This window comes from Ceratotherium simum, chromosome 1 (genome assembly GCF_057802395.1).
Source record: "Ceratotherium simum simum isolate JZ-2026a chromosome 1, ASM5780239v1, whole genome shotgun sequence".
NCBI classification, from domain to species: Eukaryota; Metazoa; Chordata; class Mammalia; order Perissodactyla; family Rhinocerotidae; genus Ceratotherium; species Ceratotherium simum.
Window position 1 is genome coordinate 27,859,321 of NC_141900.1, and position 23,219 is coordinate 27,882,539.

General features: G+C 35.0%; 1 protein-coding gene across 5 annotated transcripts in view; it reads right to left on the reverse strand.

Moving 5' to 3' along the window:
* CACNA2D1 (calcium voltage-gated channel auxiliary subunit alpha2delta 1) overlaps positions 1 to 23,219 on the reverse strand; it is a 504,823-nt gene that overhangs the window by 438,334 nt on the left and 43,270 nt on the right. The window contains exon 1 of one of the 5 annotated variants that reach the window (XM_087445241.1): positions 7,520 to 7,735. The exons of the other annotated variants lie outside the window; for them this stretch is intronic. The gene's annotated coding sequence lies outside the window, so the exon portion shown is untranslated. Of the gene's footprint in view, positions 1 to 7,519; positions 7,736 to 23,219 lie in introns of those variants that run through there. 5 annotated transcript variants of the gene reach the window in all.

Genomic DNA, 23,219 nt, shown 5'->3' on the forward strand with positions numbered 1-23,219 from the left:
AACGTAAAGAAACACTTAGCTCCTTAGACACTCTCCATTCTATTACAAATACTTTCCTATTCCATTTTCAAGGGTTGGATTTATAAATACTGTTATTCGCTAAGTAAGTCTACGCATTAGTCTATATTCTACAAATAGGTTTAGTGTGATCATACCATTTTAAAAAGAAAATATGCCATTGGTGTTTCATTTACTTATATTTCGATACATCTAGAAAAAAAGAAAGTTACAGTCTTAAACAATATAGCTTCAGTTTTATTCACGGCAATATTTTCTAAAGAAAACCCTCCCAGAGAAAAGAAGTCTACTTAACAAAAATTGTACTACCCATGGGAAGCCCTCCTTCTGCTGCCAGCTAAAGGTTGACAAGGGTCACTCCATACGAAAGTGGACATAAGTGACATTCAAGGCAAACCAGTTCCAACATAGCTCACTTCCCAGAGAACATTACACTTCTTCTCCAAGACAGTGTAAATGTTTTAAGGTCAGAAGAACACAATGCCTTTCAAAGTGTTTCGTGTATGCTAAAAAGACAGGTAATTTAGGAAGAGTCTCTGACATTTAAAAGGGAATCAGCAACTGGAAGGATGTGAACCTATGACATGCAGCTATCTACTGGGGCTTTGGGGGGAAAAAACTGAATAAATAAAAAAAAAAAAAAGGGAATCAGGCTTTCACAGTCTCCCCCTCCTCCAACTTGACACCTAATTAAGCATCAATACAAAACAATGTAATTGAACAGATGTACTAGTCATTAATAGGAATTACCCATTCTCCTATCAAATCAGAGCATACAGAGCAGGCTCTATTTGTAATAGGTTGACTTAATTGCCTGAGAACTCCCCAGAGAAATGTACAAATGGATCAAGACATCTCACACGTGCACACATTGGCACACATGGACCCCAAAGACAAACACAGGCACTCCTTTGATCCATGCTTTTGTCATTGTTACATCCATCTTTGCAAATGAGAATTTATGGTGGCTGCAATCAGTACTAGAAGATCAAATAAATAGATGGAAAAATACATAAAGCTAAATGAAAGGCAACAGAATTCAGAGTCAGCAACACTTCAATAAAAATTTCCTATATAGTAATGCTTTTGATAAAAATAGCTGTTTAAAAATGTTTTTCATAAAAACAGAGCATAATAAACAAACAAAAACGCCAAAAAGCAAAACAAAAAAAGAAACAAAAAATACCCCACACACACAGAGTAAGAAAGAATTGTATCTTCTGGCAATTTACTGTGAAACATTTGTTTCGTCACGAGGACCTGATTCACAATTACTGCAGTTGCACGATTTGCTGATTAAATCAGCCTATAGAAGTAATTAGGGAGAGCTCAGAAATCCTAAAATGTGCCAAGCAATTCTCCTCACATCATTATGCAAGGCAGAGAATCCAGAAAGTTATCACAACATAGGTTTTCCTCTCCCTCTGATTAATAGCCCTTTGGATATGTATATGGTGTCTGCTGACTGAGGTGACTCAGTTTACCTTTATGAAAACCTCTCTCAACAAAAGCATTTGGAAAGTAGAAAATAAGACATTTCTGTAAAGGATTAAGGATGGAGCTGGATTTTAGAATTCAGAAAACAGATTCCAGGATTTTTCTAATCCTCAACAAGATAAGGGCATTAAATTGATAGAATATAAGAAATTTATTCCCAAGAATATTATATTGGATCTGAATTTCTGGGGATAATTCAAATGAAAAATTGGCATTCTCTACTAAGATCAGAAGAAAAAACAAGGAGCAGAAAAGATACAGAAACACAACTTTCAAATTGAATGCTTCTAACACACACGTACACTCAGAACATATAGGTTTACCGTTGTTCTATCTACCCTACCCCATCACCCACAAGGGGTCTGCAGTAATACAGAAAAGCCTCCACCTAGTACCCTCTCACCCCAAGTTATATTTCAGGCCAGTAGAGAATCAAAGGCACTAGTGGCTCCCTGCATTTCAGATTCTAGAGGCAACATCGTCAGGGGGTGTTCCTGGGCATTTTCAGTGACACAGAGATTTCCTAACCACATCATAAAATCTCTCCTTCTGGAACTGCAAGTGCCCAGATCAAATTTCCAGCCCTCTCAGTCATGGGAGTATGGGGGAGGGGAGGGGTGGAAGGGTATGACCAGCTCAAGCCTCTTCCTGTACAAAATATTGCCGTTTGCCCCAGCCCCATGGCGCCTCCCCTCTCCTCTCTTTTTGGAGCACTTACTATCTACACCACTTACTTCTTCAATCATTTAATTGGGTACTGCTTTGAACACTTCTTACAATTCTGTATTTTTTATTTTTTTATTGTAGAGTTAACAAGCTTCCTGTGTGTATTTTCTCCTCCACAAAGATGCAGAATTTTGTGGACAGGGCACACACAATATGTGTGTTTAGCACAGAGATTAAGAAATATACTCAACGCCCCCTAAATATTATTGATTTCATTGTAGACTGTCTTAATTGCCTACTGCCCCACACAGCATGTCTGAGAGGTCTCAGGGGTGACAATCAGTTACTGGTGAATGCCTCAGGCTCCCCTGGCTCCAGGAGCAATCCTAATGACTGAAAACACATTGGCTATCAGTCAGTGGAACAAGGCCACGTGTCACCACGTTTCTGTGTCAGCTAGAGAGGGGGGCACAGAAAATAGGTGGCACAAAGGGATCTTCAGGGCATTGGGCACTTAACTCGCATTAAATATATGAAATCTGTGTTTCTTTTCTCAAAAAAAGTCTGGCTGGTTTTGTCCAATTCATCAGCTTGGGAGGTTGGTAAGAAATGTAGTTGGATCCCAAACATTATCAAATTTAGTTTTAAATTCTTTAGAAGATATTTTTAAATGACTAGGAGCTTTTAATGGATATTTTTTCATCTTGCTATATGTCTTAAGTAGCTTAATAAATACCTGTCATTCACACGCTACAAATGAAACAAGCTTTAATGCACAAAGCACCACTTTTACAGTTCACCCTATTGTTATCACAAATATAAAACAGCTGGGAACTTGACAATGCTAGCATAACACTCATGATTTTCAGCAGAAACTGTCTTTGCTTTACTTCCCTACTACAAGGCTAATGTTCTCTTCAGAGAAACAACCAAGAGGTAAAATATAACCTTTGAATAGGAACTGAAGATTCTGTTCACGGTAAGTAAACAATAAATATTCCAAAACAGCAGGCATCTTATTAATTCAGTAGTGTCAGAAATGGTTAAATTCTTCTCATCTGAAATGAACAGTTCCACACTTCTTTTCCAAATATATACCTCTGAATGTAATTTAGAAGTATTCACGTGGGTTAGACTCTTGAATCTATATTTGCATGGAATTTTCATATAGTATCTAGCCCAATTAAATTTTTCCTTGCGACTAGCCTTCTCAGACATTGACAAGTAAAATATTTGGCTTTCAACAGCATTTCAGCTCACTGTTGATAAAAGTAATCTGCGTTGAGCAATGTCAGGTTTATACTTTTAAGAAAATCTCTTGGGCAATAGGGGAAAACAGAAACAAAACCAACACAACTTTTGGATAAAATGCTGAGTAATGAAATGGAGGGTTATTAATTTTCTGCCACTTGAAGATTGTTTCCCACCAGTTGGCATGCTGAGATAATTATATACACATGACACTGTATTATACATGCTGTTTGCCTACTTCAAAATTGTTCTCCAATACAAGTATTATTGATTGAGGTTTCTTGTGCATCACGGTAAAGTCACAAAAAATTACCTAATTTCCAAGGGAGCTAATCCATCACTCAAATTTGTCAGGGGAATTCTGGATGTATTGTGCAAAACTGCCAAGTTCCATTCCTAATAAAAATTGATTCTTTTTTATTGGGGTCATATAGTCAGCTTTAAAAATCTAACATCTCTTCTTTTGCCAAAATCTAACATTTCAGTTATTGATTAAAGCTTCAGAGTTGCTTTGGAAGGTATTAGATTCTCTTTTCCATTTAGATCAGGATTGCTATATTAGATCATTGCAACTGTGACCATCTGTCAGATTCATCTCTCCATGTTGGCTTGTCTTGGCCCCAATTTTATCTACAAAGTTACTATGGACAGTTTGGCTCTTAGCAAGTTTGGGGAAATTGTCAAGAACGCAGGCAGAAAACTCCAATAAAGATTGTCAGAGAGGGAATGTTTTTGCTCTCTCTCCGTAACTTGAAACATTTGTCTCCTTCCTCCTGGATGGAAGCTCACCTCCTCATCTTGCCCTACCTCAAGGAAGGATTTCATAATCTTATTGGTTCACACTTGAAATATTGATTGGCCCGTGAATACTAACAATCAGGAGTTACTGTGGCTTAAAGGGCAAGGATCTTTTCAGAGGAAAGATCTCTCTTGCACTTTCTGCTTTTTGCCACATGATAACATCATCATGCACTTGTTCTCTTTCTAGTTCTAAGAACACGGATGGAGAAGAAAGCAGGAGTCCCCTTTGTGGACCTAGCTTTCTCTCTCTCTCTCTCTCTCTCTCTCTGTCTTGCTTTAGCTCTCACTGTTTCCACAAATACTGGAGCATTCTGGGCCCAAATTTTAGATTCACAAGAGATTATTTACAGCTAAGCCATTAGCTCCCAACACTGCATTAGGCTATCAGTCACTTGTAGACGGTCTATGACGGTCTTATTCCCTGAATTATATACTTATATATACAACTCCTCTGAAAATTCCCAAAACAAGAGCTGTGTTTGGCAGGAATTCACACATTTCTAGATCCCTCTTTATAACGCCATCAAATAACATCACAACACTTTCTTCCAAACCCCAAAAAGATAAAATCTGAAGTCCACTTGGTGGAAAACAGGATTGGCCTTCCTACCACATACCATTAAATACTAAAACCATAACTACTAGGAGGTCATGTCAATCATGTAAGATTGAAGAAAATCATTAAGACATGTGGTTGCCATTAACAACAAAACAAAACAGACCCTTTTCCAAGCGTATGTAATCTAAATATATTAAACTTCAACTTGATCTTTTTACTTGGGAGTTCAGGGTTCAGAGTCAGAAGAATTGGGATTCCCTGTCATGCACAGCCTGTGAGATCCTAGCCAGGACACTTAATCTTCTTGAATGACACTTCTCCCGAGAAAAACATTTCAAAAACAACCTTGACAAATAATATAAGCACCTAACATTTTTAACCATTTAAAATTTGTAAAGCACTTTAACAAATACAAACATACTCTTTGATGATTATCCTTATAACAATTATATGCACTTACAAAAATAATCATGCTTATCTAATTTATTTACATATATCTGAACTCTGAAAATAGCATTTAGGAAAACGTGTGTGTGTGCGTTGTGTGTGTGTGTGTGTGTGTGTGTGTATAAGGATTTGTACTGTTCTCGGAAACATTCAAATAGTATTGACTACTCGGAAAATTTCTAAAATTTCAAACTTAATATATCCACTGATTTACTCATTACCTGTTTAAAAATATAAAAGTAATACATGGTATGGAAAGTTATAAAATGAAAAGAAAAGTTTCCTCTCATTTCATACCCAGTTCTATTCCACGGAGATATAATCAATTTTTTCAGTTTCTCTTTACATTTCTTGTTTTACCCATATTCACACTTGAAATAATCTGTTGTTGTCTCCATTTCTTGATTCTTCAGCTTTAGGGAGTACCTACTCCCTCCTTCTGTGAAATATATGGAAGTTAACTCACATGTACTACTCTACTATTTTCCCCCATATAGCCATCCATCTTTCTCTCTCCCTTCTCCCAACTGTTCCTAGTTATAATTTTACTTTTAACTTTTCCATTATTTTCACCTTAACAAACAATATCTTAATAATCTACTAGACTATTCATAGGATTTAGGCAATATTTCTTACTCCCAAAGTATGAAAAGTGAAAACAATTAGTACCTTGCCACATCCCTTCATCACTTACCCTCACCTCATAACCCAGCTCTTCTCCACTATTAGTATTACTTTTAAATTGTCAACATCGATTACATTCACATTCTGTTCTCCAATTGTCTCCCATGACATTAATCAAGGAGCAAAAAGTTTCTATTTGGCATTAAAGTATGGTTCATTTCAACTCTCAAATTTTCTCACCTCCAAAGATGATAAAATTTAAATAGAAAAATTAGTTTTATCACTGATTACAAAGGTATAAAAGAGTCAAATAAGTCTACAACAACACCAGCTTGTGCTTTCAGATAATTCCTAATATCAACCTTGTGTCAATTCTTCCTTTATATCAAAGTTCAGGCGTAGAGAAAAATATCCCATAATCATTGGTTGTTTCGAGAACAAGTTTAGAGAATTAACTATTCAATTTTTCATGTGGTGGGGTGATCCAGAACTATTATACCAAGAAAAGCTTGCTGTAACTCTAGATACTCTCTTGGAACACATTTTTTTGTAGAGATAGGTGGCAGGTGGGAGGGAAGGGTATCCATTTAATAAGTATTTTAATCATATAAATTGAATTTTCACAAAACTTCCTAACCTACCAACTGCTCTTTTACTGTTAATGTATATAAATATGTCCTTAATAAGCAACAAAGACTATCTAGACTCCAGGGTCCTGTAGAGAATATATTCTGCCTTTATCGTTAGCCTGATGACAAGAAACAATATTTATGGAAGACAGTTTAAAAGACGTTCCTCTGGAGTCTAGATTTTATTTGTGGATCAAAGCGATGTTCTTGGACCACATTATCTTAGAATCCTGTAAAATTACTTTTCCTAAGTTTGACTTCACTATTATACACTGATCTATAATGGAAAGAAGTTTACAAAATGCAGTCTTACAGTTATCAATCTTTCAATAACTCATGTATTGAAAACCAATGGGAAGAATTTCTTTCAGATCTAAGTACTAGGAACAATACTTAAGCTCCCCTGTGGAATTAGTGCACTACTTCCATATAGAAATTATATAAGAGATTTTTTCCCCTCTTACTTTGGCCTCTAGGAAACTCATAAATAAAATTTGCAGGCCAATTTTTAAAAACTACGTAATATCCTGTGGTTTATACATTTGCATTCAAATTACCCTAGCCTCTTACTTACATTTACCCTTTTCCTGTCTTTAATTTTGCATTATTTTTATATTCTATTATATTGTTTTATATTCTTATAAGTATGTAAATAAATACAAAAATATCAACAGAAACAGTTTTTCGTAAAGGACTTATTTTGCCCATATCACAAATGAGACTATTTTAAAAACCGTATTTCCAGGAGAAAAATAAAGCTTCCTAACTTGAAGAATGCATCCTCAATAAAAAAAAAAATAACTGAGTTTGAACCCCAAAGTAACAGACATAAAACTCAAATTGAAGCTGGGTTATATATGCACAGAGTTCTAGTGAAAAAGCAGACATATATGATGAATAACTACATATAGCAATTCTTTTAAATTTAAGGGAATTTCCTGATTTTCTGATGGCCAGAGTTTTGTCCTTCACCTCTAAAATTCCTTAGAATTAAAGTGAAAGGAAAACCGAAGCAACTAGTCCTTACCATGGCTTCTCATGCTGGAAATCTCCTCTGTCAAGTGGGTGAGTTAGAACCTAAAGTGTTCTTTTGTTTTCTTTGTCTGAAGTCATTCCCGGATTAGTTTGTAACTTGCATGAACATGTTTCCCAGCAGTGATCCTGGGCTATCCCATTCACTTCTGACCCGCACGTGCTCTTTTCAAGTGTTGCACCAAGAGTGGCTGAGGCCTAAAGAGAGGCGTGCTGGCCCATTCACAGAGGCTATTCAGCGAACTGTTAGGGGAGGGGCAGTGGGCGGGAGGGCGGCCCTCCAGAAAAGAAAGGAAAGTGACCCCTTAAATCAGAAAATGACCTTCTATTTGTTATTAGTTGTCTAAGTAAGTGTAATGAGACCACCTCCTCCATAATATGCTTTGTGATACCGTAAATGTTACATGGCCTAAAATGGTGCTTCTGCAAAGATTAGATGAATTATTGGTATTTAAGACTAATCAAGTGACATGTTTAGACATACAGAAAGAGTATAAAATCTACTATATGACTGGTATTCATAAATATTTACTATGTCTGTTCTAAAAACAAAAGGGTAAAAATATTTAGAGACACTTCTGCAGGAAAACACATAATGGTAGCAAGAGATTTGCAGATAACTTAAGTCTCTCACTGTCTAAGGTTTGGGATTCAATCATTCAATTGTTTCTATCGAAATGGCACTGTGATTTCTTCTAAACCATCAGTTCCACAGTAGTAGAAGGACTCATACTGATATTTTTATTTAGTAACCTAGAAGTCAGTACGAGTTGTAAAATTAACCACTAGGGATATTTACACATTTGTCCTTTAAAATACAGCCTTGCTCAGAAAATAGATGATAATTCATGTTGGGTATTTTTTCTCCACCAGACAAGTTTATAGAACTTGTGCTTCAGCTTGTTTTACTGAGATTTTTGGGCCACTGATCTATTCCAAAAGAGAAAAATTGGCCCTGAGGCTACACTTTTTCATCCCAACGATGCTTGTAGGCAAGATTGCCAGCTGTAACATCGCCACTCTGCACTAAAGACTACTTGCCAATTAATTATTCATACTCAGCCCTTGTTTGGAAGAGACAGCACTAAAGAGAAATAGAGCAGCAAATATGCAGACTGAGAAGGAAGGAAGAGGATTTTTAATAGTTACAAGGGGAAGGGCATCACAGAAGAATGATGATATTTGAAATAAGGGACAGAGAGAATGTGCTCAGGAATTCTGTTAAAAATGGACAGTATGTTTGGTCTTCATACACACAAAATAAATTAGTAGCAGATATGTATGAAAAGTTCAAAGAAACACTTAATGAGCTGAGGCTTTCAGAGGAGGAACAAGCACAGTATTTATGTCCTCTTTTGTTTATCATCTGAGCTCTACTCTCCCTGTACCCATGTCATAGGAACTTCCATCCCTTTACCTAAATTCTCCTATTTTGAATTAAGTTTATTTGATATTAATACTTATTTACTAATATGCACATGCTAGATTCCTATTTTCTTCAAAGTTCTTTTTACACAAATTAAAATTTTCAATGTTGCCATTAGTAAATATTTATAAAATACCTCTTTACACAAAGGCATGTAGATGACCAAAGTTTTACACATTTGAAAAGCCAAATGATTTTTTTAAAACTAAACAAGCAAAGGCAGCTTCTGGAAAAATTTGCAAGTCTATATGAAGTGTATATCCACCATACACAGCCAAGTGAGTGCTGAAAATATGCAATGGTGAAATATACAGAAAAACTAGCTCCTTTTCACTTGTACTATATACTTAAATCTCTCATTTACCAAGTTTCATTTGACTAAAACACCAGAGAATTAATGCAGCAATTGAAGAAGTTCTGTAGGTTTTTTTATTTCAATGCTATAGACTGAATTGTGTGCTCCCCAAAATTAATATGATGAAGCCATAATCCCTAATGTGACTATGTTTGAAGATAGGACCTTAGAGAGATAAAGAGGGTTAGATGAGGTCATGAGGGTGGGGCCCTCATGATGGAACTAGTGGCTTTATAAGAAGAGGAAGAGAGAGATGTTCTCTCTCTGCCATACAAGGACACAGTGGCTGACAAAAAGTGGCTGTCTGCAAACCGGGAGGAGGGTTCTCACCAGGAACCAAATCGGTCCCTACCTTGATCTTAGACTTCCCAGCCTCTACAACTGTGAAAAATAAATATCCGTTATTTAAGCTACCCAGTCCATGGTATTTTGTTATAGTAGCCCCCGCAGACTGATACAATTAGTTGTAAAACATTTTGAAATTAAAAAAAAAGAGAGAGAGATCACTGATACTAAAATGAGAAAAAAGGAAAAAATACTTTTGTCCTAGAAAGAATTTATGTTTTACAATATGAAGTGAACACTGCATTAAAATGCTAAAGATAAAAGAAATGTAAAGCTTATTTGTTTGTCTTGTACATAAACGATGAAAATAACTAGCTGGTTGAGAAAGAGATATTTTTCATGTAATTTGAAATGTGTAGAAGTTAGGGCAGAAATCAACAGAAAGTAAATTTCACTGCTGAAAATAGCAAAGATGGAACTGTTGTTACCTGAATGTTGATGCAAGACACAAGGGAAATGGGGCACAATGTAAGAATCAATTAATGCATGTAGATGGAGCATAAATCAAATTAATGTATTGAAATGCCCATGCACCCTTTAGCCTTTCCTGAAATACTGGGCCTGATGCAAATCTCTCTCCTCTATCTGCATTAATGATAGCTCCTTCCTCTTTTTTCCAGCATCTTCTACGAAACTCCACTATTTCACAAGACAATGAATCTAAGAATTGTCCGCCCTCCCTCTGGATTGCAAGCTCCCTGAAGAGCAAGATCACATTTTGCTCAGCTGTGCTTTGCTCATCCTTCCCTTTCCACCCCCGCTACTGGCTGCCCACAGAGGCTGGAGAGTCTTCACTCCCATTGCCGGAACAAGAGAGAAAGTTCAGAATCTCAAATTGGAATGAACTGTAACTTATAATGGAAGGGATTATTAGATCTTTAGGGAAAGGGATTTTTTTATACATATTTCTTCTGCTCCCACACTTCCATCCTCCACCCTTAGTGCCTACAAATGTCTCCCATTATTGCTCATGATGAATAAATGAGCATGAAAGCCTGGTGGTCAAATATAGTTGAAATAGTTCTATTTTAATTTTCTATCTGGTACACGTAGGTTAAATGAGTTTTACAAACTGACCTGGGAACCTGTTGTTTTTATGACAAAACATATTGTTTGTTTTCCAAAGAATTCACTTACAAATACTCTTGGATCACTATAACAAGATACCACCTATACCGGGTATACTTTCTGACATTTTATTTGTTTGTTTTTTATTAGATAACATTAATGACATCCTGGCATTAATATTTAGGTTTAGAGTTGTAAACACGTCTAGAAATAATTGAGTTAGAATTTTTTCAAGTAATTTCAAAATATTTTTGGTTCATGGAATTACTATGTATTCTTGGAATCTTTTGCCAAGTCCCCTAGCGACCACCAGCTACCATTAAGTAAGCAGCAGCTTCTGCCTGTTCAAATGGCAATAACCACTGCAGTAAGCACATTCAGCAAGAAAAAAAAACCAAAACACTATAGTATTGAATATCCCTCCTTTAATCAACCAGATTCCCAGTTCTTATTTTCTGCTGCATTCTCCTGTGGAAACTTTTATACCAAATGCAATTACACATCATTAGAAAGTACAAAATATACAATACATTAGAGATACGTTTGGGCATGAGATTCAGGGAAGAAATTAGCTCTTGTTTCAAATAACATTTTAATATAATAGTCATAACCTTCTGAAGCCAAGGGAGCGTCCATTAAAAACCAGCACTTAGCAGAAATACACAATGCAGGTGTGAAGAGTGAAATAAAATATACTTCCACACCCATTTAAAGACTCTCTATGCAAAAATACCAAGTCCATTGTTGTTTCATTGTAAAAATATACTATGATAATTGGGCTTTTAACAATCAATTAAAAATTATGATATCTATCTAAGGCAATCAGATCAGCACCCTCTACACATACATAAACACACACACACATACACACACACACTTAATGTATATAGTATAAAGTGGTGGTATAGAAAGATACTATATATCATGTGGTTAAAGAATAGTTATGACAGTTTATTAATTATTACACTTAAGATATTTCTTTGAAAAAAATACATCATTTCCAATGGCCATATGTCCTTTATAAATCATTAAATGCCCTTACTATGACAGCTAGTGAAGTAATCCATATGTTAACCCTTCTCCAGGCTCACTTTTTTTTTTCATAAACTATCTTAAGAAATAATACTAATGAAGATAGAAGGCCGGCCCCGTGGCTTAGCGGTTAGGTGCACGTGCTCCACTGCTGGCGGCCCGGGTTCCGATCCCGGGCGCACACCGAGGCACTGCTTCTCTGGCCATGCTGAGGCTGCGTCCCACATACAGCAACTGGAGGGATGTGCAGCTATGACATACAACTATCTACTGGGGCTTTGGGGGAAAAAAAATAAATAAATAAAATCTTTAAAAAAAAAAATACTAATGAAGATAGAAATATTTGTGAAATAGCTCTTGGAAATAAGTGTAGCGTTCCTACTCTTCAAAACTGAAAGCATTCTTTGCCGCTGTTACAATCTCTCTGCACCTTAAAAAAGGCATTTTCTTGAGTATTATTCTCTATGTGAAACTGAAGATAAATACGGGATCAGTGAAGATCAGATGTGAGTCAAAAATATACATTTTTAGCAATATTGTTAGCTTGTTTTGCACTGCCAAATTTAATGTTTCTTCAAATTCACAAATGTTTTATCATGCTTGGAAGTGCCACGGGTGGCAAATGTTATTTATGAAGTTATAATATATTGATATGATGATCCAACAATGAAAGCTACCATGAAAATATCAGGCTTCACGATCCTAAATAAACCCTTAATTCTCTGAGGCACTCAGATGACCAGGAGAAATAACTAAAAGACTGGCTTTCCCACAGTATTTCAGAAATTTTCCTCTTAAAAATATCTGGAAACATGGTACTAATAGTTTTATTATTTTCTTAGCTAGATGCAAATGAGAAGTAGCAAAGGAAATTAAAATATATTAGAATAGCATAAATTGTTCGGGTTCACAGAGAAGGTTCCTCAGTTCAAATTTAAATCTGAGCGAAACTCTCCATCTCTAGATCTGACTTTCCACTGGCAGGGTTGTCTTCTTTTTATATGAAAACAGGGAAGAAGTACTGACTTTCTACTTATAAATTCACTTTCACTCTACAAATTAGCAAATATTCCACTAATTTCATTATACTTGACAATCAAAGGAGGAGGCCATAATTTTGTTTTGTGTGGCTTACTTTACTAGTGGCTAAATGGAGGTGTGACTAGCTAGAGAACAGACAGATCAGAAAATAAATTCCAGATGTTCCAACCACCAGGACTCTGTTCTGAGAGCAAAATTCACAAAACTGTGAAAATAAATGCAGGTTGGTTGGTCATTTTTCAGAGTATTTTCCATTTCACATACAATTCATGAAAAAGTCTAGGGTACATGAGAGAACAGCAGCAGGATGCAGTCTAGGAGGCAGAGAACAGTCAAGTGAAATTCAGGGAAATCAAAGATCACCAAACTTGAGGCTCACTTGCTTCTCCACAGTGACATCTTCTGCTCAGGAAAAAAAAAAATAGAAAAAAACCCTGCTTGCAATTAGTGTGAGGCCCTGTAGAGTATTCACCTTTTGCAGACAAGATGAGAATACATAAATTTACCCCACAGGCAGTATGTTCAGGATCTCACCTCAAGATTGATATTCCAAAAGAGAGAAGAAAACTGTACAATTGGAAAAATAATTTTAAGGTAAATCAGACAATAAAAATGGGAGATTATTTTTAAATCCCTAGACTATTTTCTTTTACAAACAATTATCATTTTGGCTGTCATTTCTACCCCCAAACATTTTAATGCACAATAGAGATTAACAAGCTTTGAATGCTCACATTAAGGGTATTTACAAACAACTGAATTTCAATTTTAATTTACATATTAATAGGCTCTGATTTCTTAAGGATTTCTTGGGTTCTGTATTTCATCTCCATTATTAAATATATATTCTTTTAATAAATCCACCTTTAGGTGCACAATAGCATAAAGTATCATCTCTACCAGAATGACCTCCTAGTCTCCCTGCCCCATAACCTTCTAACCATGAAGCTGGCCCACTTAGCTGAAACATGAGTTTGATGCCTCATTCTTACTTGATGTGTGACCATAGAAACTCTCAGCCTTGGTTTCCCCATCTTTAAAATGCAGGTAGCAATATCTAATTTATTAGGTTGTTGGGAGAATTATATAAACTAGTATATGTAAAAATAAGTAAGCAGATAAATTAGATATATCTCACATGCTATTTTGTGTTGCTATTTAAGTTTAAAAATATGTACATGCAACAGGATCTCGGGGGAGAAGACAATCAGAGTTGGCAGGACTTTCTTAGACTCTCCAGGAGTTAGGATAGAACAAGCAAAATGAAGACGAAATAGCATTCCAGAAATCTGCAAAGGTTTAAAGAGCAGTGTGGGTGTGGCTCATTTGAATGACAATCAGAACACTTTAATTTACTCAAAGTCAGTGAAAGTATCTGTAGGAATAAGACTGGAGAGAGCAACTCCTCTCGTAGGTCTTCATCCGCCTCTAATAGAAAGTAGGGTCACTAACCCTTATCTGTGGGTTAACCTTTGTATTTTCTTGCAGTAAAAGAAAAGCCTGCTGAGAAAGCTGAGTATTCTCCCTGCTCTCAGGTAATTGTGCAAGCCTGGAGTTGAAAGAGTTAAAGCTTGGTAGATTCTTTAGGGATTCCTTAAAGCAGGTCTTCACGGAATCATCATCAACAAGAAGTAGCCAATTAGCAAAGAAATGAATAGCAGGGATGCAAAACACTATTTCTAGAAAAGGGATTTATTGAGCAATTACTGTGAATGTGTACAGTTCCAGCGATCTTAGGATGTCCAACCCCATCTCCCCTAAACAAACGACTTGTAAGTCATCTTTTTTTCCTTAAGGTGTTTTGCAGTACGTTATGGGACAGCACCTCCCCCACTCACACAAAAATATGTACAAAACTATGTATCCAATGTAGAAAATGTTAATTATGAAGGGATTAACAAGGCTATAAAAGTGAAATACATTTTTTAAATATTTATTATAGAAATTATATTATTTTGAAAGAAATGTTCTTTTTCATGACGTAGTAACTCCATTTACTAAGGGTGGTTTCATTTAAGGTTGATGTTATCCTGACATTCACCTTGTTTTTCCCATGAAGAAGCCTAAAAAGACCTTTGGATTCCTTCCTCCTTCCAGGGTACATAGTGCAGAAAAGCAGAAACAAAAGCCAAAAACTCTGCTAAAAAGCTGTACTTCTAAGCAAGACAACTGGCCCATTAACAAATGTCTCCATCAGTATCTTACCATCTGCTGTTTGCACTGTACTTGTCAATATTGAGCATCACTCACAGTTCATATGACCATACAAAATCTCAGACAGCACAGAGTACCAAGGTGAAAAAAAAGCTAATTCAAAGACGGTTTTACAATCTGACAACGCATTCACCACACAAGTATATAATTAGATGGAAATAGGTTATGTACTCTCCATGCTTTATGTGTTGGGAGGAAATTCCTCGTAATTTCTAACAGTATAGGACTGGCAAATTATGCAGTACAATCTCCACCTCTCCCTCTGACTCACCTGACTTTCTGCCCACTCATCTAATTCTGAAGCCTCAGATTATCCAGATTAACCTGCCTAAATTCAAAATACAGGGATATTTTAATTAACCATGTCATAAAGGGGAATCGATATTATGGCAAGCCAAGATAGGATACAGTATAAAAATATTATATTTGGCCTTTAAATACCTTAAATGTTTTCACACAATAGATTTTTTAAATTTTGTTTTGTTTCTATGCACAGATTAAAACCAAACAGAAAGCTGGAATTGTTTGCAAAGGTAAAGTTGGTAGACTTATATGGTGAGATTTATAGAGGGCTAAAAAAATTGACTTTCTTCCCACTTATAATTAGTCATTCCTTGTTTTATATAGACTTTTTTCCCTTTCCTAAATGTTCTTTTATTTTAAAATATCCCTGTGAAGGGTGACATGTTGTACCACTATCAGCTTAGAATGAATGAATTTACTATGATTGAGAAATTAGATTAAAAAAAATATGAACACTGCCTCAGGAAAAAAAGAAGAAAATTATTGGGTCCCGTCCCATGTCAATGCAAAAATTTTAATTATAAATATTTGCCCTTGGATTTAAATCTTCAGGTGCCTCTATAAGTCATTAGGAAACAGCAAACAGCAAGAAATAAATTTATTAGCCCTCACCTTGAAAGATAATGTTCCCCCTTTCCTAGTTAAATTTTAGCGGTGATATCAATTTGATTGCAGTATCAACAATTCCCATGATTTTTATAAATATAAAGTTATAAATAATCAGCTTTCCAGCTCAATCCTGAAATATTCAAATATAATAACATGGCAGACTACAAAAAAAGGGGGGTGATAATACCTTAATTACCTTAAAACAACATCTGCATGTAAAATTTCTACCTATTTAAAGATAAGTACTATTTTAACAAAGTAATGGAAATGAAGGTCATCTGGCAATAAGGAAATGTTGAATTCTTACACAAAGAACAATATTATGTATGGTCGTGAATATAAAGAATGTATAATCCATGCTGAAGGCTACACAGATGTGTTCAAACTATGCAATTGCTCAAATAATAGCACTGTATCTACATTAACAACATACAGACAAATAAAAAGAGGAGCCAATAAGATACACACTTAAATTGGAAAGATTAAAAATAAAATGTAATCCCTTAGGTATTTTATTTCAATGTAATAAGCCAACAAAAAAGAGTTACATTCTGTACATTCTTAAATTATTTTAATGTAATAGAAACCAAGACTTGAAAAAAATTTTTCCAACATGTAAAATCCATTCACTATAATAATATTTGCTAGTGACTGAGCTCTCTTGGGCACAGCTACAAAATACTGCATTGTATTTATTCTAAAGCTTTCATTTGTGTCTTAATGATACAAAGAAGATTAAGAAAAATAATTGTAAGGAAATATTTTTGATATTCTAAAATGTAAAATCATCCAATAAACTTGTAAAATAATTAGACATTTGAGTTACTGACATATATATACATATATGTATATACATGATTTATATACAATTTCTTATTTATAGACAGATGTCTTATAGACCCCTATTGTAACACCAAGGGGAAAATAACAGAAACAACACTTCATTGAAATCAGAATTGAGGAGCAATGGAAACTTAGAGTGAGAAGAAGTGAAAAAAACTGCCAAAGGTCAAGGGTAAAAAATAAACATTTATTGAACCTTTGGTATGTACCAAGTATACAGTGCAAGGAATAGAGATAAAAAGATTCAATTCTTAATCTCAGATAATAGAGAAGAAAAAATTAATTAAATAAATTAAAATAAATAAAGTATATTAAGTACATCAATAGAGACAAGTACTACTAAGTGGAATGGTACCCAGAGGAGGGTTTGATTAATTCTGGGGTGAAAGTGGAGGGTGAGAGAAGTCAAGGAGGGCTCTAGAAGGACACGTTTCTAGACACATCTGCCTGAATTTTAAATCAGAATTCAGTGATTTTATCATAATACCTTCACTCCTCTTTATAAATCTTAAATAGCTTATAAGAAAATGACAGAAAGAAAGAGAGGGATAAGGAAAGAGAGAAAGAGAGAAGGAGGGAGGACAAAATTGGAAGGAAGGGAGGGAAGGAGGGAGGAAGGAAGAAAAGGAAGAAAGGAAGGAAAAAATAAAACTAAATTATCCACACTGAAATCTAACATGATGGATGGATAGATAGATAGATAGATGATAGATAAGAAAGAGAGTACGTCAGGTTATCAATAATCAAGATCACTTGCCAGCTAGTTTGCTTCACAGACATTTTTGAAAGCAGTATATCTTGCACATAGAACACAGAAAAAGAGATCGTTCTCAAAGGAGAAACACGTATAAGGTTTATTTGGGGGAGTTTCTTGGGGCTTGTTTGGTTTTGTTTGTTGGTTGGTTTATTTGTTTGTTTGTGTTTGTTTTCCAAGAATCCTTTCTATTTAAAAAATATTTCTCAAAATATAACAAACATTTCAGGCTACTATGAACATTGAGTATCTTATAAAGTTTCTAAGCCCTTATAATATTGTACTAAACCTGTGACCTTTCAAATAAGTTTTAAATTCGGGGTATAAAAATTACATTTAATTAGCTAAAGTTATTGTATACAAAAGCATGAAGAAGAAGAGAAATAAAACAGGAGACAAACTGAGCCATAACACAAATCGTTTAAATTACTAGCCTCAAATTCAGGATAAACCCAACCAACAGAAGTAAAAGGTTGCCAAAGCCTGATTTTCTGTGAAAGGAGAAAAAAAAAAAAAAAGAAAAAGAATAAGTAGAACAGGAGAAGAAGCAAAGAGGTTCAAGGCCACTTCAAACTTTTATTAGTGAGGAAGTATAAAAAGCCATTGCTCTCTTCACTGTGTGTGACTGAACAGAACCAACCTTCAGATACTAACAAACTTGACCAGAATGGAGAGCCCTTCTCTAAAACACCAGCTCTCTTACTTGGAACAGTCTACTGTTTCTCACCTTTTAAACCTCTTTCACCCTCAGCCACAATAATGCAACTTACAATAATGATAATAAGTGATAACAACTAGCATTTTTGATTTGCCAGGAATTATGGTAAATGGTCTACTTTCAAAGCACCCTCTAGGTAGATAACATAGCCATTCCCTTTGCAGATACATTCAAAAAATGTTTATTGAATGCCTATTACATGTAGAGCAGCATTCTACACATTAGGAACACAATATCAAACAAAAAAACCACAACTCTGATAGAGTGTATGATCTGATGGAGTAAACTGAGCCATAGAGAATTTAAAAGATACTTGTCTGGCATTGTACACCAAGTAAGCGACAGGGGCAATGTCAAGCAATCTGATTCCAGGATCCGTTCCCTTATACCACGTGCTTTGCTGCCATGGATGTAAAAGCATACTGTACTTGCCAGGACTCATGCATGGCATTCTGCTTTTCAGATTTTAGACTTTTCCACTTAATATTGTATTAGTAGTAATGCAATGTAATACAGTTATATTAAAAAAAAAACCTCTAAGCACAAAATATAAGTATGCAAGACAAAAATATTTATTCTAAAAATGTTTGAGGAACCAAACTGAATATTATGTTGTTCATTGCTATGACCAGTTGGTTACAATTAATAGTTTGAATACAATTAATAGTCTAAAGGAAGGTATAATAGCATGCACATCTACCTGTACTTAATACAACACTTCAGATTTTGGTCAATGTCTAGTACTAAGTGCACATTTTCTCAGCCTATAGAAATATTTTGTAGCAGAAAGAGCATGGTAATTAGAGTCAAGCAGACAACTCATTTAACTACTCTGAGTCTCCATCAATATATGTAAAAAAATAAAATGGGCATAAGACATATTCCTGACATTTGTTTGATAGACTTAAGTGAGATAATGAATATAAAAATGCTATGCAAACTAAAGAACGTAGCATTCTTTATCATTTCCTCTTTACAAAATCACAGAATTATTTGGAATTTCTAATATATTTTATTACTTTGGTAATTATTAGTTAAAATTTTCTATGTAAAATTCAAAATGAAAATACTGTGCCTTTAACTCCTTAACCCAACCTCAAATTTTAATAACTACTTTTTCTGAGTTGATATTACCTTCTCAACTGCCATATTGGTCCTTTATTCTCCAAGCGTTTTCTTTTTAACTTTCAAGTTTTGTGTAAATTTTCAAGCAAAGCAGAGTTCCAAATATAACCATATAGGTCCCATAATCTGGGTCTTTAAAAGATAAAGATGAATATTAAAGATAAAGATGAATATTTGGATGGTCTTAAATCAGATAACGTTTCTTTACTATTAATTTTAGCATTTCTCATGGTTGATTCACCACTTAGTGGCTACACAATATATTTCTGCCCTGTGGATTCCTTGGACTCGCTACTTCTTTACTTCCAAATAACTATTTCTCATTTGTAATGCTGCCCTTCATTTCTATTCATCATCTACACCCTTTTATGTGAAGTTCACTATTATTCTGAAGCTTGGCTTTCCGGGCAGCAGTCCTGCTACTTTCCACATCCAAATAATGAAGAAAATCTAACTATGATAAAACCAAGATCTAAATTACTACTCAAAATCGTATCCCACAAAATACAGAAGAGAAATATTGTCTTCCCTACTTATTGAAAAATAGTCCTAGACATCATTCTAAACCACCTTGGGTGTCATTCTCACCACTACCAAGAGGGATAGGATTGTATTGATTAGCATGGAATCAGGACCCACCTAAACTACATGGATGCTACACAATGGGGAAAAACTGGAACGAATGCTGGGGAGGCAATCTCAGTGTCCTCCTAGATTCTTTTCCAAGGCTGACAGTGGGTTATTATGCCATTATCTTCAAGAAGAAAGTTTTTTAAAACTCCTATCTGGGAAAAAAAGCATTTTTCTAAAATTTATAGACTTTTTAAGACTGAGCTTCCAATATCATCCATATCTAGCCACACTCCTTTGCCAGATATATTAAAGCTATATGAGAAAATATATTAATAATGTATTAATAATTACTAACATACTAATAATGTAATAGTTTTCCTAGGTGTGAAGGGATAAAATCTAGTGCTCTTAACTGAGAATTCACTATCTTCTCTCTTTCTCTGTCCTCCACCCCCAATCCCTACATTGAGTCAGTAGCCAAAGGAGGACACCAAAGAGCACAGACCGAAGAGTCAAATTCTTGGATGGGAGTTCTAAATAAGTTCTTGAAACTCTGGCCAAAAGAGAGACATGGAAGCAGCTGATAGAGGCCAGTGACCTGAAGAAACCTTATGGTTACAAGGAGGACACAGAGCGACATGTGCAGACATATCTAAGGATCTGCAGTAGGGATAAAGGTCAGAACAGATTAGCTTCACTTCAAAGGATGCTAGATGAACCTTTCCTTTCCAAAGCCTAGAGACTACTTAGGCCCTCCTCAGATCTTAATTGCCACCCCTGGTTCAAATGAGTTAGTGAAGAATTCTTAAACTGATCGAGGTTAGTTGCAAGTAACTAACTTAAGTTTTCAACTATCATTCTTAATGAGGGCTCAAAATTAAAATAAAGTTCAATTATAGGAGAATACATTTATTTATATTTCTTGCATACTTGCTTTTATATGCATTACAGAATATTTACTTAAAGCCAAACTCCTTAATTCTACATTTGGCACCATTAGATCACTTTTAAAACTAACTCATCATTTCACACCTTCAGTCAATGCTACTAATTTTACACTGCAGAAAAGAAACCATGAGACTGTGTCCTACGTCTCACGTAGTTTCCCTCTACAGTCAACAGACAAGATATATGCTGGATCAGTGAAGTCCAGAGAGAGCAGTGATTTGCCAAATATGACCCATCAGAGCACTGAGAATTTAGGATTAGGTTTCAGCATTTGTTGCTGTCACTCAAGTCCTGAATCTATATTTACTTGGGGCAGTGAGTGGAGATTTAAATAGAAGAATCCAAAACATCCAAGATACTTTCCGTTCCTGACTTAGCTGAGCTTGAGAATTACTCTCATTGAGCTAGAGTGTTTCAAAACTAGCTAAACAAAATTCTATTGGTATTATAATAAATTTTGTTGAGGTAAAATTGGAGTGTTAGCAAAAAATATTGATATTCTCTTTACCATATTTAAAATTATATGGTTAGTCATTTTATATCACTGTTCTTGGGGATTCTGACCATAAAATATGGTCAATATGGAAAGACAACAAGTGCTCTCAAATAAAAGTGAAGATGTATGTCTAATTAAAATAATCGTAACAGGAAAATAATAGATCATTCATACATTTTCTTTTTAAAAGTATTTATTAAGCACATTAAAATTTAGCAGAATGGTCTAAAAAGACATAAAATTATGATTTAAAATCAATATCTGAATTAAGATATACAAGTAAGTTAAATTTCTATGAACAATCACATTTCTAAAGTAAGAAAATTACTTTATTTCTAAGTAAAAGCATTGTAACATCCCTTGCAAAAAAATTAGATAAAACTGTAGCAGCTGGTCAGTAGGAAAATGAAGGAGAAAGTTCAGGAAATCATACTGTGGCTGAGTGGCCAGTAGCGATGTTGTCTGCAGAATTCACAAGGGGATGCCAAGGACCATGGCTTCGAAGGTACTTATGTATTATACAGTGCAAATTATCAGGTCTGTACAATTAAAACACTTTTCAAGTGTTCAAGTGTGAGGGTTATAGTTTGAATAGTGTTTGTCAGAAGACATTCTCCAACCTACTTCAAAAAGCGTCACATCCTCCAACTCTCTCGACCTTTGGGTTTATAGTTTGGATGCCTATGCTATATATAAAAGGAAAAGGATGCTGATAATGGGGGAGGCTATGCATATGTGGGGACAGGGGGTATATGGGAAATCTCTGTACTAGAGATTATCTTTCTCCCAATTTTGCTGTGAACCTCACATTGCTCTAAAAAATAAAGTCTTTAAAAGATTTTTTTCTCTTTTTGAAGAAGCCCAGGCTTAGAAATCATAGCTTTGGTGTTCATTGCACTGATCTTTTTTTTATTCTGTATATCCTTATCTATTTTAATCTTAGAAGCTTTTTTTGTCTCACTACTTTATTTTTAGGCCTTTCATTTTCTTTTCAAATTTATCCAGGTAATTAATAAAAAAAAGAGATATTCAATAATTGTAATGAATTAACACTTTAAGTAATTTCAAAGTAATTACAACAATCAAATATTCTATTTACTACCCCTCTAAAACATATTATAATAGTCAAAGTCTTCTGTACAAGTGAAAAATGTGATTGGCACAGAGAACTCCAGCACGGCTTAACTTAACAGCTGCCTGACAGTTGTCTACAACTCTTGCTCAAGTGTTTTATGAGGGATCTGCCTACCACCCTAAGTAGTGTTACCACAGATTGTGAGAGTTACGAAAATATATTTGAAATTCAAAGAGGCAATGGGAAATGGATTTGACATCTATATTTGAGTACCTTTACTTGAGTTAGTTTTTCATATCACTAGATAAGTAAATATGCGTGCACAAAATGTCTCATACTATTTCTATCCTCTCTAAAATGTACCTTTTCTGTATCCCCCAAATACTGGAAGATTATTGCTTTTAAGTGTTTTAATACACTTATTAATTGAATTTTTCTTGGTTATCTGCACATTGGCCACAAAAATGACTAATAAGAGCAAGGCCTGCTAAAATTTTTGAATGAGGAGTCCTTTACAAAAAATAAATGAACTGCACATATCCAAATATAATTTATTAATAACAGCATTGACATACAGTTGAAAAACAGCAATTATGAATAAGACAGTTTATATGTCTACACTATAGGTAACGTTTGGTGCCCATAGGGTTTTGAGGATTCCTTGGAAACAACTTCATAGCCCTCTCCTCTGCTCAATCAGAGCTCCAGGACACACAGATTGGGTGAGAGCATGGTACCAAGAAAGCCCAGGAAGAGGGTTGATGAGGTCA